The following is a 15589-nucleotide window of genomic DNA, read 5'->3' on the forward strand; positions in this document are numbered from 1 at the left end:
GAAGAAAATACAACAAGGGTTCTCTTATCCAAGGCCTAAAAGGACATGAAGTTCTATTAGGCTGAACCATGTGAAACTGGCAATATTTGACAACTTTTACCTACAAAGATGGCTCATCCAATATATTGCAGAAGGAAAGAGGAGAGAATCGGCTTTAAAGTACCAGTTTGATGACCCATAAATATCTCTAAACTAATAAACATATGCAAGTAGAAAAACATCTGCTAATATAATCAGGATCCATGACTTTTTCATTCCTTTTAAAGGCCGCTTTGTGTATTTTTGAAAACCAGTGATAGGCCAGGACTTCTAACAAAATGTTCTTAAGTCAAAAAGAGGTGTTGAAATTTAAAAATCAAGAAATTTAATACAAAACAGCCTTGATCCTTTGTTCACAATTGCATTTATGAGAAGTAAGATTCAGAGTTGGTGATTCCAGTGAAATGTTAGTGTTCAGAAAATGCCCCTTCACTCTACCTCTCAGCATCTCCAGGTTCTTTGCACAAACATGTCTATTCCCATGAGACTACAGGAAATTTTATCACATCAGTTCCTTTCCCACACCTTGAAGGAAAATTGAAATATGAAGACTGAAGAATTCTAACATGCACCAGAAGGAAACCTCGGCTGCCAAAAAAAACCTTCTTATTGCAGAGACAATCACATAACATGATTGGAAAGACTGTAGATAATAGAGTTATAACCCAAGAGTGATAATATTTTTGGAAGAAAAATAATTGTGTTTTTTTTTTCTCTTTCCACTGGTTATTTCTTACCTATTTTTTAAAGTATTTGGAGAATCCAAAGTAATATTTTATGTAAAAAGTAACCGGCAATAGTACACTCTTTTCTCACACAAAGAAAAATATGATGTCAGGACTGGGTTCTTCTTCGGACTCTGTCGAGATCCACAGTTGACCTCCCCTCCCTTCAGTTGCTCCCAAGACTTTCTAACCTGACTTGGCGGCCCCCTCCCCCTCGCTCATGTAGATAGAACTCATGTAAAGCAAATGGCACATTCACCTGACTGTGACGTGACTCAACTTCAACTATAATTTTTTAACCTGAAGCTTTGATTCGTTTTCTTAGACCAGTAAACAATCAGATTCTTTAAAGAGTAATTCTGTGCAGCAGCATTCGGGTTCCAATCTGATAAGTGCCTGGGGAATAAGAATCCACAAATGTCCTCCCTTACCAGGTAATACAGAAGGCTCCTGGTACCTGGTAACCTTCTCTTTCCATATATTAATGATTAAGAATTCCACATACCTAACTCCAGGAAATGTTCACAGATCCTAAGCTCTTCTCTTGATATGCCAATCATGATAGTAGGCTTGTTTTCTTCTACATCCACGATAACAAACTGTGCTTTGTCCAGGGTTCGTGCTTTGAATGAACACAGTGAAGAATCTGTGTTTTGCTTGAAGAAGCACAGGCAAGGATTCCTCCTTAGGTCCCACCCTCGCTCCTCTTCTCCCACTTGTACTTTAAATGTTGCTGTTGTCTTGGCCTCTATCCTTATGCCACTTCTATACTGACGTCACTTCTTTGGGTGCTCTTACTGATGCCATTTATATTTTGCTAATAACTCCCAAACCAATCTACATCATTCTCCTTCTGACCTCTGAAATCTGAAGTATTGAAAGAACCAGAACTTGGAGTCAAAGGACTCTGTCTTTGAGCTAGGTGAATCTACAAGTTGAGTAACCTTGATAAATGTCATTTTCTAGGTCTGTATATAGAAACAATAGTATTTACCTCAGGGACTGTTGAAAGGAATAAATGAAATATGGTCTTTGTAAAGCTCTTAGGAATAACAGGCCTAGAGAATTAATCAATAAATGGTTGTGCTGAGGAGATGATGATGACGATGATCCTTATCAACGAGCCATTTCTATGTGTATGTTCACAGGCAAACTCAAACTGAATTCATCAACTTTCTTCACCTGACCTGGTCAGTGATACCATCATCCACCCAGATGACCAGGTATGTAGCCTAAGATTTCCACTTCTTCTTTATTCCTCATCCACCCACCTCTTTCCAATTGAATGCTAGGGATGGACAAACCTAGCCTGTTAATATCATTCTTACTTCTTCTGCTGCTCTAATTGACGCCTTTCTCACCTTCCCTCCTGGATTTTTGTCATAACATCTCAATTAGACTCCTCACCTCCAGTTTTTCCTCATCTTCCTCTATGATAGCATCAGAGGAATCTTTCTAGAATACATTATGTTTCACTTCAGCTTAAACCCCTACTATATGAGGGTCAATTGGGACAGTATATGTTAAACCATTATGAAAAAGTCTTTAAAACTTTATACATGGCTGCTCTCAATATTATCTTAGAAAGATATTTACAAAAGCTTTACAAAATACAAAAGCTTTTGTATTTTGGAAAGGGAAAATAATTGTTGCTGCGTACTTACATATCTTAATACTGAGTGATAGGATGAAGGGAAATAAGAAAGATGACAAAGAAGAAAATGAATACATACTGTTTTATACATTAATAGTAGTATGAAAATATACATAGAGCCAAAAAATATGTACATAGAACCAAAATATATGAAAATATAACAATAAAAAAGGTTTGAAAGCAAATTGCTTACACTAGCAACTCAATGTGGTAACAAAGTACCCAAATTCTAAGAAAAAGTTAAGGAATTATCCTTGTTGGGTATGATTTATAAGAATATGGAAATAGACCATTTCCTAGAGAAAATGAACTTTCAGAAAGAGACACAAACAAAAAAAGAGTAAGGGGTGTTTATTGTTGCTGTTTGGTTTGTTTGTGAGAGGTATATCAAATGCAAAGGCTTGGCAGTATAAGTTAGCAAATTATATACAAATAGTCTTAACTATTAGAGGAAAAGCTCATGGTAAATATGAAAAAACAAACACAATTGATGAAAAGCAAGGAAAAGCTTAAGCAAGTTTTCGAAAGATTTAAAACATGAAGCAAAAGAGTGGTAATTTTGTACAACACATGCACACACACACACACATACGCACACACCAGCGGCTGAAGGAATGGATGGGTATGGAAATAATTGAGATTAGAAAATCAGATTGGGGAAGACTGTTGTACCAGATTCCTAGTTAAGAAATTATGGGTTAATTATGTTTTTCACAAATACATTTAACTTAAAAAATCCTTCTATCTAACAGCATTGTCAGTCAACAAGTCACATAATACACACTTATAAAATCTCTCTTAAATTCATCCCTTCCTTTTCATTCTTACTGCCAGAGCCTTAGTTTCAGACTATCATGGTTTTTATCCCTTATCTGTTTTGCTGCAATAAACTCTTAAATCGCACCTCCAATTTCTTCCCACTCCATGCTCCACATAACTGCCAGAAAAAGTTCGAAAAAATTCAAAGCTAAACACACAATATTCCTGCTGAAAATCTATCAGGGCTTCTCTAACATCTTTAGAGGAAAGTTGAGAAACCTTTAGCAAAGCCTTATTTCTTCCTTTTCCCATTCTCCCTGCCAGCTCTGCCCTAGTCAGCCTGACTCCACGTGTATTGAACTACTCTCAGGTTGGTGCCTTAGTAAATACTAAGCATTGGGTACTACAATCTTTAGCTATCTACCTAACAATTCCTATTATTTAATAAAAATCAGATGACAGCAATATTCTGGTTATCAAACTGGTAGTGGACATTTGAGGAGAAAAGTACTGTATTTCAGTTTGGTCCTTTATCATTTGTAATTTGTTGCATTTATTTTTTATAAGCAGATTTTTATAACAGACCATCCAAAATACCCATTAATTAACGACATCAAATATTTAAAGCAAATGCTTAGACACAAGCAGCGTCCAAAGCAATAAACAGGCTGCCAGCCTGGTTGAGGGCCAATGCCTGTCTATGTTATTCCTTTCCACCAACCCTCACTATGTTCTCAATAGCTTCTTGATGGATTCAAACATTTCTGAAATGTTTCATGAGTTCCAACAGATGTTGTGACATTCAAAGGAGTATATGATCCAGTATTGTCAAGTCAATACTCTAATTTGGTCAAATCAGTTAAAAAAAAAAACCTCAGGGGAAACATTACATTGAACTCGCTGGCCAAGTTGATCTACCAGTTCAGCGGTCTAGTTACTTCAACTGCTCATATAGTCAGGTCTTAAAGCTCACTAAGAAAGTAGGGGTTTTTTTAAAAAGTACTGTTGATATATGATATACCAGAAAGCATACTATTATTTTCTCCATCTTGTGTCTAATTAATGAGATATATAATCATTATATTTGAACTCACTGAAAATTGAATAGCATCTACCAGAGAGTAAATAATAATTCAGTTTGGTCTAGGGTCCCCATGTCACAGCTGCCATTAAAAACAAACAAACACAAAACTGTTTTTCCTAAGTATGTATTTCTTCTGAAATATTGCAATAGTGTCATTATTAAGTGTTTATGTGACCTGTTATTAATGATTTTTCCATAAACGTTTTTGTGATTTTGGTTTACAAAATATTTCATGTCAACAGAAATAATGACTCAGCCAACAGCTTCCATGCCTTCCTACACCAAAAGTAAAATTAATACACAAGGACAACATTTATGAAATTGAAGTGTCATTTTGTCAGTATAATGGTGTATACTCTTACTTTTTCCTATGATTGTTAAAGTTCTTAGATCATTTTGGATTAGCAATTCCATTCTCGAGCGAGGAATCTATTTATTTTTACTCTTGGATTTTACAGTCAAAGAGCTACTAGATGCTGAAAAGTTATGTACACTTTTATTTGTTTGAACCAGATTCACAGAAACAATGAGTTTTAGGCAGGGTACTTTTAACTTATTAATAAAGGTTAAATAATGTATAAACCGCCAACACTGAAATGAATTAAGTAACTATGAAAACAAATCATAAAGTAGCATTAAAATTAGTATCTAATGCCTTTATTCTCATTTTTATTTGCTAGCCCCTTAATTATAACTCTTGTACAACATCACAATCTTGGCAGTCTGTGATGCTATTTCTTTACTGACTTCCTTTCCTGCAGGCTTCTTTCCAGAAGTGATACTTACACCTGCTAACACTCAAGTGTCTTTTCATCAAATAAAGAAAATAGTAATTTCTTAACTCTTTAACTGAAAAAGCATGTGTTGAAGATTCTCTAAATTGGAACTGTTTTCTGCTCTCTTTTAATACTTAATTCCTAGCTTTATAAATTTGATAACCTTACCAACTCTGAGGCTCATTTATTTATTTAACAAATCTTTAAGTGCAAGCAGTGTGCAAGTACTGTGTTTGGATGTGAACAAAATTAACAGGCTCCTTGCTTTCACAGGGCGTGATAGTTTGGTGGAAGAGATTGGTGTTAATCAAATTACACAATTAAACATGCATTTTTAAAATATGATGAATGCAATAAAAAAGAAATATAAGGTATTACAATATGTTTAGGAGACCTGAGAAGTCTTTACTGGAAGAGTGATGTTAGAGCTATGATCTGAAGTATGAATAGGTGTTATCAAAGCTACTGGATGGGGAGGAAAGGGCATCTCTCGCAAAGGAAACAATACGTACAGAGGCCCTTGTGTGGGAAGGTACATAGACACAAAGATTGGTCTAGTCTGTTGAAACCATAGAGAACTTTCTATTTCCCACAGGCTGTGGATCTATTGACTTATTGGCTATTTCAGTTAATGCATATGATAGTTTCTTAGTTGTTAATATAAGTATGAATTTCTTATACTCACATTCTATATGAGGGTCATCTTCATACTATTTATTAGTTCTCAAAAAACCTGCTAAGAACAACATGGGTATTTCTCAGTATTTGATGATCTTTATTCAGTATCTGTAGTAAACCTCCATGATGAGTAGCTATATGATTATAGTAGAGACCCCTGGCTACTGGTCATTAGACAATAACCTAACCCTCAATGCACCTGAAAGACCCCAGGCGGCGGGAATGATTCAGAGTGGTACTAAAACAAAAATGCATACAGAGGGCTCCAAACTTTCACTTTATATTCTAATGGTTTTAAATTGCTTCCAGATGAGCTGGAAGCATACCTGCCTGCTAGGTAAATAACAACAACTACAATAGCAATAGGAAAACAAAGACAGTACTGCTGTGAATTTGCAGGAATCTCAATAGACCAGTGATGTGCCTCTCTAATTACTTTCAGAGAGAAGGGCTGCAAGTAAATTACTGTAAAACACCAACCTCATTTTGGGTGAGTAACTTCTACCATTTAACTGGTCCATAGTTAAGGGGACAATCCATGTATTTATCAGGCTACATCTGGTAACTACCTTATCTTGGAGCATTCAACTGAAGTAGATGATCATGCCAGAAAATCAGAGAGCTGGATTCCAAGACTGAATTTTCTTATTCCTTTGGTTCCATTCTCATGTCACGAATAAGTGGGACCCAGTTTGGGCTGAGGTATCTCAGAATTCTGAGCCAACCTTGGGGGTTAATCAAGTTGGACTTGCTTGAGGGCTGCATTTGTAGGGACCAACCAAGTCAGAAAAAAGTATTTGAGGGAGAAACTGGGGAAAAAAACCCAAAATGTAGTTTCTCTAAAGACCAGGGAACAAGCACTTAAAAGGCATCCAGATCAAAATAGGGCAACCAAATGAGAACAAGGGGCTGAACACTGAACAGAGGAGATGGAGTCTAGAGGAATTCTCCAAACTGGAGAATGCAGCTACGTTTAGCAGAGCACACACAGCATTCAGCACTAAAGGGAAAGCACTGGTATGAAGGCTAATTGGGGCTCCAAAGCTGATGGACTTCCAGTGAAATGCCTTTTGATATCAGGCCATCAGTACGTAGTTTTATAATAGCCATAGTTACAAACACATGCGTAATTATTTAATACTTTATATAGTGTAGGAAAGTTGTTGAAAACTTACACACCATTTCACAAGTGTCCTTTTTACAAGATTCATGGGGGAAATAGTCCTTTTAATTCTCAGAGTTAACACCAATGCATTCTCCCAAACAACTAATTATTTTTTAAACTTGCTGGTACTGTGAATATTGAACAGATAGCGTTTCCTTCCTTGGATTTGCTGATAGGAAGCTTAGAGCCAAATCTGTGATTCACTTCTACCAGTTCCTCAGGAATCAATGGCATGCATTTTCGCTTCCCTATTTCATACTATTTTCACGTACTTATACTTTCTTCTATTTGACATCCTCAGTTTACCTTGTAGTAGTAAGTTGTTTTGAGACACAATCATTTGCTTTTGAGGGAAGAGAGGAAAGTCAGATATAAATAAAATATGTTAACCTAAATAAATGGAAAATATTAGATTTTTTATAAAAGGAGAAAATATATCTTTTGCTTATTATAAAAGTAACATATACTCATTTTAAAGGAAATCAGAGAAAAGAACATAAAACAAAATATCAAAGACCTCTCTTAACCATCCTTTCTTCTCATATCTATAACAATTAGTGCTTTTTTCCTCCTGGGGAGAACATATGTATATGTGTATGTATAGGCCAAGTTCCCAAGCATGAAATTACTAGGTCAAAGGTATGCACATTTAAAATTTTGCTACATGTTATTTGATTACCCACCAAGGTTTTCCTAATTTACACTCTCCACTAACGTATATTAGAAAGTGCCTACCTCTCCACGCATTCTCCAATCTTTTGAATTATTAATCTTTTTCCGAAATAGATGAAAAAGTCAATAGTATTGATATTTTAATTTTTGTCTGTTTACAAGATAGAGAATCTTTTCAAATGTATACTGTCATTAACCTTTCTTCTTTTTTGAATTGCCTCCTTATGTCCTTTGTCTATTTTTAATCTTAAGTTTTAAATATTTTTATTATTGATTTTAAGTGTTTTTTGGTTTTTTTTGTTGTTTTTTTTTTTTGCGGTACGAGGGCCTCTCACTGTTGTGGCCTCTCCCATTGCGGAGCACAGGCTCTGGACGCGCAGGCTCAGCGGCCACGGCTCACGGGCCCAGCCGCTCTGCAGCATGTGGGATCTTCCCGGACCGGGGCACGAACCCGTGTCCCCTGCATCGGCAGGCGGACTCTCAACCACTGCCCCACCAGGGAAGCCCGATTTTAAGTGTTTTTAATGGTGTGAGGTAAGGATCTTTTTTATTTCAACAAACTAATAAACACCATATTCTAAATAGTTTATCCTGTTTTCACTGAATTGGAATGCTGCCCTTACTAAATCCTAAATTTTCACATATACATAGGTCTCATGTTTGACCCTTTATTCAGTTCCGTTGCTTTATTCCTAAATTAATATCACACTGTTTGAATTAAAAGACTATATGATACGTTCCAATATCTTATAGGAAGAACATCTTTTAATTTTTTTCAGAATATTTTTTACACATACTTTAAGTCAATTACTCCTCTAAAATCCCACTGGGACTATGTCATTTGAAATAATCCTGTGATTTTATCTGTCTGAAGTGTTGCATTTTTTAAAAATCCCATTTCAAATGGATTCCTTTCAGTCATTCCAGTGAGACTATTACTCCATTGGTATGCGATGTTCTTACAATTGTTCCCTTAGTGAATTAGCTAATGACTTAGTTCACTTTACAGCACAGTGCCTTAAATTTTGTGGATCACAGACTTGAGAATTTGATGAATGTTCTCCCCAAAATGTGTACCTAACCCCAAATGTAATAGATCCTCTAGAGCCAAAGAACCCAAAGTTAACAATTCACTCTGTAAAGGAATCTCTCTAAATAAAAATGGAGACATTATTCCACCAGAGTTATTTTCATTCTGATGTTGTTTTCTTACAAGTTGCATTCTCTCTCTTCATGATTATTATAATTTCTGCCTTCATAGTCTTAGTCAAATGATGGGCTGCTTCTCATCCAGTACCAACCCATATATATCTCACAGTATGATGAAAAGATCACCGGACTAAGAGTTTTAAGGCTCAAGTCTGATTTCTGTCTTTAAATAAGTACACGTGTCTATTTCTGTGAGAATCGACATTCCCTTTGATCACCTATAAAATGGGCAAAATATCACCAGCTCTGTTTACCTCATAGAGATTATTAAGGAAATCAAATGTATCCTCTCTGAGACAGCACAGACTGAAAAGGCAAGGTTTCATTATTACTAGCTCCCCATTTAAAACCTCAGCATTTGTCGAGGACCTATATAAACCGTACTCTGTGAAAGATCCTGATGTAGTTAATGGGTGAGACAGAAATAAAACTGCAATTGGTAGCTGCTAGAGTATAGATATATGCAAAAATGCAATGTGAAAGCCCAGGAGAGAAAAAGATTCTTGTTTGTAGGAATATCCACACAAGTGGTAATATACAAATTAAGTTTGAAAAGTTTCATGAGTGTTTTCAAACTTTTCAAACTTAATTTGTAATAAGGACGAGGTGGTGTAGGGCATAGGGAAAGCAGCCTAGAAGCAAGAAACAGCTTCAGAAAGAAAGAAGTGTAAAAAGGCATAGAGAGCTCAGCACATGGCAAGAAGCTGAGTGTGGTGATTTTACAGGGTTTACAGAAGAGGATGAATGGCAAGACTTTTGGGAGAAGGAGACTGGGGTAACACTTTGAAAAGTCAGACTAAGATATTGAGATTTTAGTCTTGCAGGCAAAAGGAAATCATACAAGCATTTCAGACAAGGGGATGAGATTGGGTGGCCTGGAGTGTAAAATAGATTGCAGTCAGGAGAGCTTAGATCTGGAGGCTACTTAGGAGGCTCTTGCAACTGTTTAGGGGACAGATGATGAAGGCCTGAACCAGGGAAATGACAATGGAAAATACAAGAGATATTTCTGAGGTAGAATCAAAAGCTCTTGGTTGTCTCTGAAATCCAGGAGTCAAGGGAGAGGAAGAGCCTAAGGTTACCACTGGCTTCAGACCACTGGATGAACGGTGATAACACCCACTGAAACGGATCAATAAATGTAAATGCTTACACAGATGATAAAACATACCTTATTTCTTATTTAATTTCCAAAGCGGTTTGCTAGGGTGGTGATGGTGGTATGTGAGTATATGGGGTCAAATCAATTTAGCTGATGAATTTTAAAAAATAATGCGAAATGCCCTCTTCTCTGGGAAAATTTAGATTTCCTATTTTTAAATGTAGAAAAATGTTCCTCAGGGTAAAATTAACCACAACATCTTTTGAAATATAATAGAGTGCTATTTGGTATAATCCCTTAGCAACATTCCTGCTATGAGCCAGGACTAACAGAAATCAAGTTATAGACTCACATATTGTATATTTTTAAACTTGTAGATGGATAATAAGCTCTAAGAGGGACATAATTATACCAATGTTAGATTTGAGACCTTTGAATAACTACCAAAAGGTGCTAACAGGGTTTAGTCTTTTCCCATTATTATTCTATATGATGTTTAAGAACTCTTCCCAAGATACTTTTCCAAAACCACATTCAAGTTTGGAGATAGAAATTAGTGACCAATTCATCACTGTGTGTACGCGTTTGTGTGTGTGTGTGTGTGTGTGTGTATGAATGTATCCAAGTTGGAAATTTTTGTTTTCTGAAAGGTCTTTCTTGCCAATATCTGAAGATTCCATTTACTCACAAATGCTTTTTAAGAGTAATTTTCAAACTTTTGATTTCAGGCTATATAGCTTGGGAGATGGGGACAGTCACTGTTAAAACATAGCCACAATGAGAAATGTAAAGTAATTGTCAGGAGATATGGGAGATATAAATTGCAGTTCTCATTCTGCCAGCAAACTATTCTGTAAAGTAATTTAACCCCACAGGACACATGTTTCTTCCAGTGTAAAAGCTGGGCAGTGGTGGGCCACGTTAGTTTAAATTGAAGTCCCAGGGCTTCCCTCGTGGCGCAGTGGTTGAGAGTCCGCCTGCCAACGCAGGGGACACGGGTTCGTGCCCCGGTCCGGGAAGATCCCGCATGCAGCGGAGCGGCTGGGCCTGTGAGCCGTGGCCGCTGAGCCTGCGCGTCCGGAGCTTGTGCTCCGCAACGGGAGAGGCCACAACAGTGAGAGGCCCGCGTATCGCAAAAAAAAAAAAAATTTAAGTCCCTCCCCATCTTGACATTCCATAGAGTTAGCATAGTTTTAGAGAAATGTATCTTGTGGATACTGCAGGTTATATATTTCCCTATCACTGCTCCATAAGTGGGCAACTGAACCAAGATGGTCCAATCAGAATGAGAGAAGGGCTTATGTATACTCCATGCTTGGCAGACAGGCTCTTACCTCTCTTTCCCTTCTACCTGCTCTCTCTCACCACTCCCCCCTCCACTTGGAAGGTATGCAATTTCGGAATAAAAAATGTAATGGATTCATGATATTTTTCTTCTGATGCACCGAAGTCTCAGAACACACAGAAATGTTGAAATTAGTGTTTCTAAAAATAAATTAAAAAAAAAAAAAGGCTAACACTGTTTTGGCAACATGTAGGAAATGTGAAAAACGTGAATTTTGCCTTACTTTTTTGTTTAAATACTAAAATATTTAAATAATATCCTTAATGCCTTTACATATTAAAATTTAAAGATGCAACTTTGTGTCAGTTATCCAATATTTCTTTAAAAGTTACTGTTTCCTAAAATCCAAAGTCTTAGACACACTGATGTAGAGAGCTTAAATGATCAAGTTTTCAATCAGTTATTTTGGTAATGTGAAATCCAAATTTTGCACCATGAACTCAGATTACCATGACACCCCTTAATGAAGAAAAAAATACACTGCAAAACTTTGACAAAAATCAATAAAACATATTGATTGATTGAGAAATATCCTTTATAACCCAGAGTAGAAAAGTGAAAACCTGAATTTTTTTAGTATTTAAATATTACAATAGAATTTTTTCCTTTCATTTAATATATTACGTTAATACATTTTCAAACCTAATGTCAAACAAGTCTTTTATAATATGCATGAGATTTATGAGCACAATTATAGCTCTTAGCTACTTTCCTTCTAAAATACCTAAATCAAATATTACTTTTTTGATATTTACATCTCTGTCACCTAGAATATTTTTATAATGTCCAAGGGTCACCTATGGTATTGGAATTTCTAACCTTAATTATTTTTCAATTATTTATTAAAAAAAAATTCACCCATTTCTCCCACCCCAACCTCCCACATCAAACAACCACAAATCTGTTCTTTGTATCTGAGCTTGTTTTTTGTTTTAGTTTTAATTTTTCTAGGTTCCACATATAAGAGAGATCATTTGGTATTTCACTTAGCATAATGCCCTCAAAGTCCACCCAGATTATCAAATGGCAAGATTTCATTCTTTTTTTCTGGCTGAATAATATTCCTTTGTCTATATGTACCACAATTTCTTTATGCATTCATCCATTGACGTACACTTAGACTGTTTCTATATCTCGGTTATTATAAATTATACTGCAACGAACACAGAAATGTATATACATTTTCAAATTAGAGTTTTCCTTTTGTTGGATAAATACCCAGGAGTGGAACTGCTGGATCATATGGTAGTTCTATTTTTAATTTTTTGAGGAACCTCCATACTGTTTTCCACAGTGGCTGCACCGATTTACTTTCCCACCAACAGTGTAGGAGGGTTCCCTTTTCTCCACACCCTCCCGGACACTTATTATTTTCTTGTCTTTTTGAGAATGGCCTTTCTAACAGGTGTGAGGTGGTAACTCATTGTGGTTTTGATTTGCGTTCTTCTGATGATTAATGATGTAGAGCATTAATTTGTTACTGAGAACGTACAGCTCCTGTAGATTTAGAAAAGCATGTTACCGATAAGGAAAATATTTTGTTGTGTAAAAAGAAATCAAATAAATAATTAAATCATTTATCAGTTTAAACAGCTGTTACATTTTGAGGAACTATAGCTTAAAATGATTAACTTGATATATATATATATATTTTAAAGAGTGTAAATTTTGTTAATATTTCATTTGGTTCTCTTGGTAACATAAAGACTCATTCCTCTGGTAATTTTATTATTTCAGATTACTTCTACATTGGGATTAAAAAAATGAATCTACCTTGTTAGATACAATTTAATAAAAAATTTATTTAACATACCTACATTTTTCCATGGAATCAAAAGAACAGATCATGAAATGTCTGAGGATTGCCTCCTTCCTGTTTATACAAATTTCTTCATTAAACCAAGTATATATGTCTTTACCAGTGCTTTTCTCACTGTAACTAACTCTCAAAATTTCAGTCAAGATGGTAATATCTGGAAATGCTGCTATACATGCTAAAAATAGCCTTTTAAAAGACATATTTTTCTTGATAACCTGTAGGGAATCATTCATCCATCCATCCATGAGGCTTTTCAGAGACATTAACTTGACAGACAATTTTAGCCTTCCACTTGAATGATGGCACACGTAGGCATGTGCCATACGTACACACACTCTTTGCATGTCTCACATGTTTGTTTCATTTTAGAAGATCACTGAAAATAACCTGAAATGTTCTGATTATATTTAATTATTTGATTATTTGATAATTCACTGTTTCATATTTATTATTATATCATATGCATTATATGAAGTGAACCAATACACTGGTTTGCCTCTCCTGTAATCATTAACAACACCAGTGTCACGGCCAGGACTGCAAAAGTTAAAAATAAGGGTTAAAAATCTCTCACGACTTCCGTAGCTTATGCTGTCAATTTTTTAAAAAGTGGATTTAAACCATATCTCATTTTTGGTCCATTTGGACTTTATGAACTGTAGTATCAATCAGTATAAATTCATGCTCCGTTTTATATATTTCTTGATTCTGTCAACACACCCAGGTTCTGCACACATTTATTTTAGCAGCACTCATTGCCTTTGTTGAGTCAGGAAACTTGGGGTTTAGTCTTAGCTCTGGTACTCATAGTCCTTGTGTTACTGAACAAGTCACTCACATCCTCTAGGTCTCAGTGTTCTTATCTATAAAGTGGACACAGTGCCATTTCATCTCAGTGTTGTTCACAGGTTCAAATAATTAATGTGATTTTGGGGATAATTTTAAAGCATTGCTACTATTCTCTTTAAAGTATGCAAGTAATATCCATACCCCCTTGAAAAATACATTTATTTGTAAAAGCAACTCTATTAAGGAAATCTTGACATGCAATGTTCGAGTGTTTAGAAAATACATAAGTGATGTAAAGATCCTTAAATAGAATGACAATGATTTATCAGATGAGCCACAGTGGAAGCTGTGTGTAAATATTATACATCTTAGTTTTCTGTAAACCATTCAACTAACAAATTTCAAATAGAACAATTAATCAGTGTAGAGAGCACAGCAAAAAATAAATTCAAATCAGCGATGCAATACCTCTATTCCAATTAGCTCATTTTTCCCCCTCCACCATCTCAGACATATTCTATTTTATTTTTAAAAAGGAAGTTAAGTAAGCGACCCTACAAAGTCAATCAACCCACAGAGTAAGCTAGAACTCTTATTCTTATTTAATGTTTACTAAGGGCTCAGTCTCACAAAAATTTTCTATTCATAGGTCAAATATACAAAGTGCCATGCTTGCCTTTATTCCACTTTTGGGGACCCACATAGACATACTGTTTAGCCCAAGTGGAGGACACCCACCTGTTCAAACAAAGGGTAAAACTGCGTGTGGGTTTTAGCAGTGTGGGCTATAAAAATGAAACTTGCATATTAATTTTATGAATGTCTGCAAATCACAGCAATCTTCAGAGTTTAAATTGATCTGAATTGATATTAACTACAATTCTCACTCTTCATATCTAACAGGTACAGTGACATCACCAGGAACAATGTCCAGTACCTGGGGGTGTGAGGAAGGGAAAGGGTGTGAGAAGCATGTGTGCACATCAGGGTTGGGATGTTCTATCGGACTGGATTCCCTTTGAGCATAGTATATACAACATAAAGAGAGAAGGGAAGGCAAGGAGGGAGGGAGGGAAGGAAGGAAGGAAGGAGAGAAACTCAGAAAAACACATTTGAACACTATTAAGATTTTCTGATAAATCCAACCTACTGTCAATTAGACTTGGACAAACAATCCCAGCCCCAGGTTTTCCTGTTTCCACACCCAGCCTCCATTTACAATTTACAATTACCCGTGATCCAGATATGTGACTTGGACTTGTAGTCCATCAATGTCTGCCCAAGTCTAAGATTAGTGATGACAGCCCTACTTTGCCATTAGGCGTGCCAAGGACCTGCAGCTCCTGAAATATTTGTGTGTGCTCGCGTCCATGTGGGGGAGGGGATTCGTGGCTTGGAGAGCCTGGGACAGGGTAAAAAGGAGCTGTTTCTGGGTTGCCAGGAAAGGAACCGATTGCCGGCCCAACTTCCACCACCACGCCTGAGTCGAGAATCTGGAGCTGACTACTCAGAGCAGCTGTAACTGGTTCTTACACTAGTCATTTCCTTGGAGTTGGAGCGGTCGGCACCTATTGGTATTAAAATTCTGGATGAAATGCCACTTCCCCGCCCCGTCTTCGGGAGCAATTTACATTAAGGGGAAAATCACTGTAATCAAATCTCGATGCCTTGCCTTCTGCTAAAACGAGGTACTTTCTTCCTGGGATTTTGCAGGGACGACTCGATACACAAATGCTTGCACACACCACACACCGACACAGTGTAACTCCCACA

The 15589-nt window shown here is 36.3% G+C and overlaps 1 protein-coding gene across 5 annotated transcripts in view; it reads right to left on the reverse strand.

Annotated features, from left to right (window-relative positions):
• The window catches only part of PDE4D (phosphodiesterase 4D), a 1463941-nt gene that overhangs the window by 856413 nt on the left and 591939 nt on the right, over nt 1-15589 (reverse strand). The window lies entirely within an intron of this gene.

Source organism: Monodon monoceros, unplaced genomic scaffold (genome assembly GCF_005190385.1).
Source record: "Monodon monoceros isolate NGI ecotype Baffin Bay Population unplaced genomic scaffold, NGI_Narwhal_1 Super_Scaffold_12, whole genome shotgun sequence".
Classification (NCBI taxonomy): Eukaryota; Metazoa; Chordata; class Mammalia; order Artiodactyla; family Monodontidae; genus Monodon; species Monodon monoceros.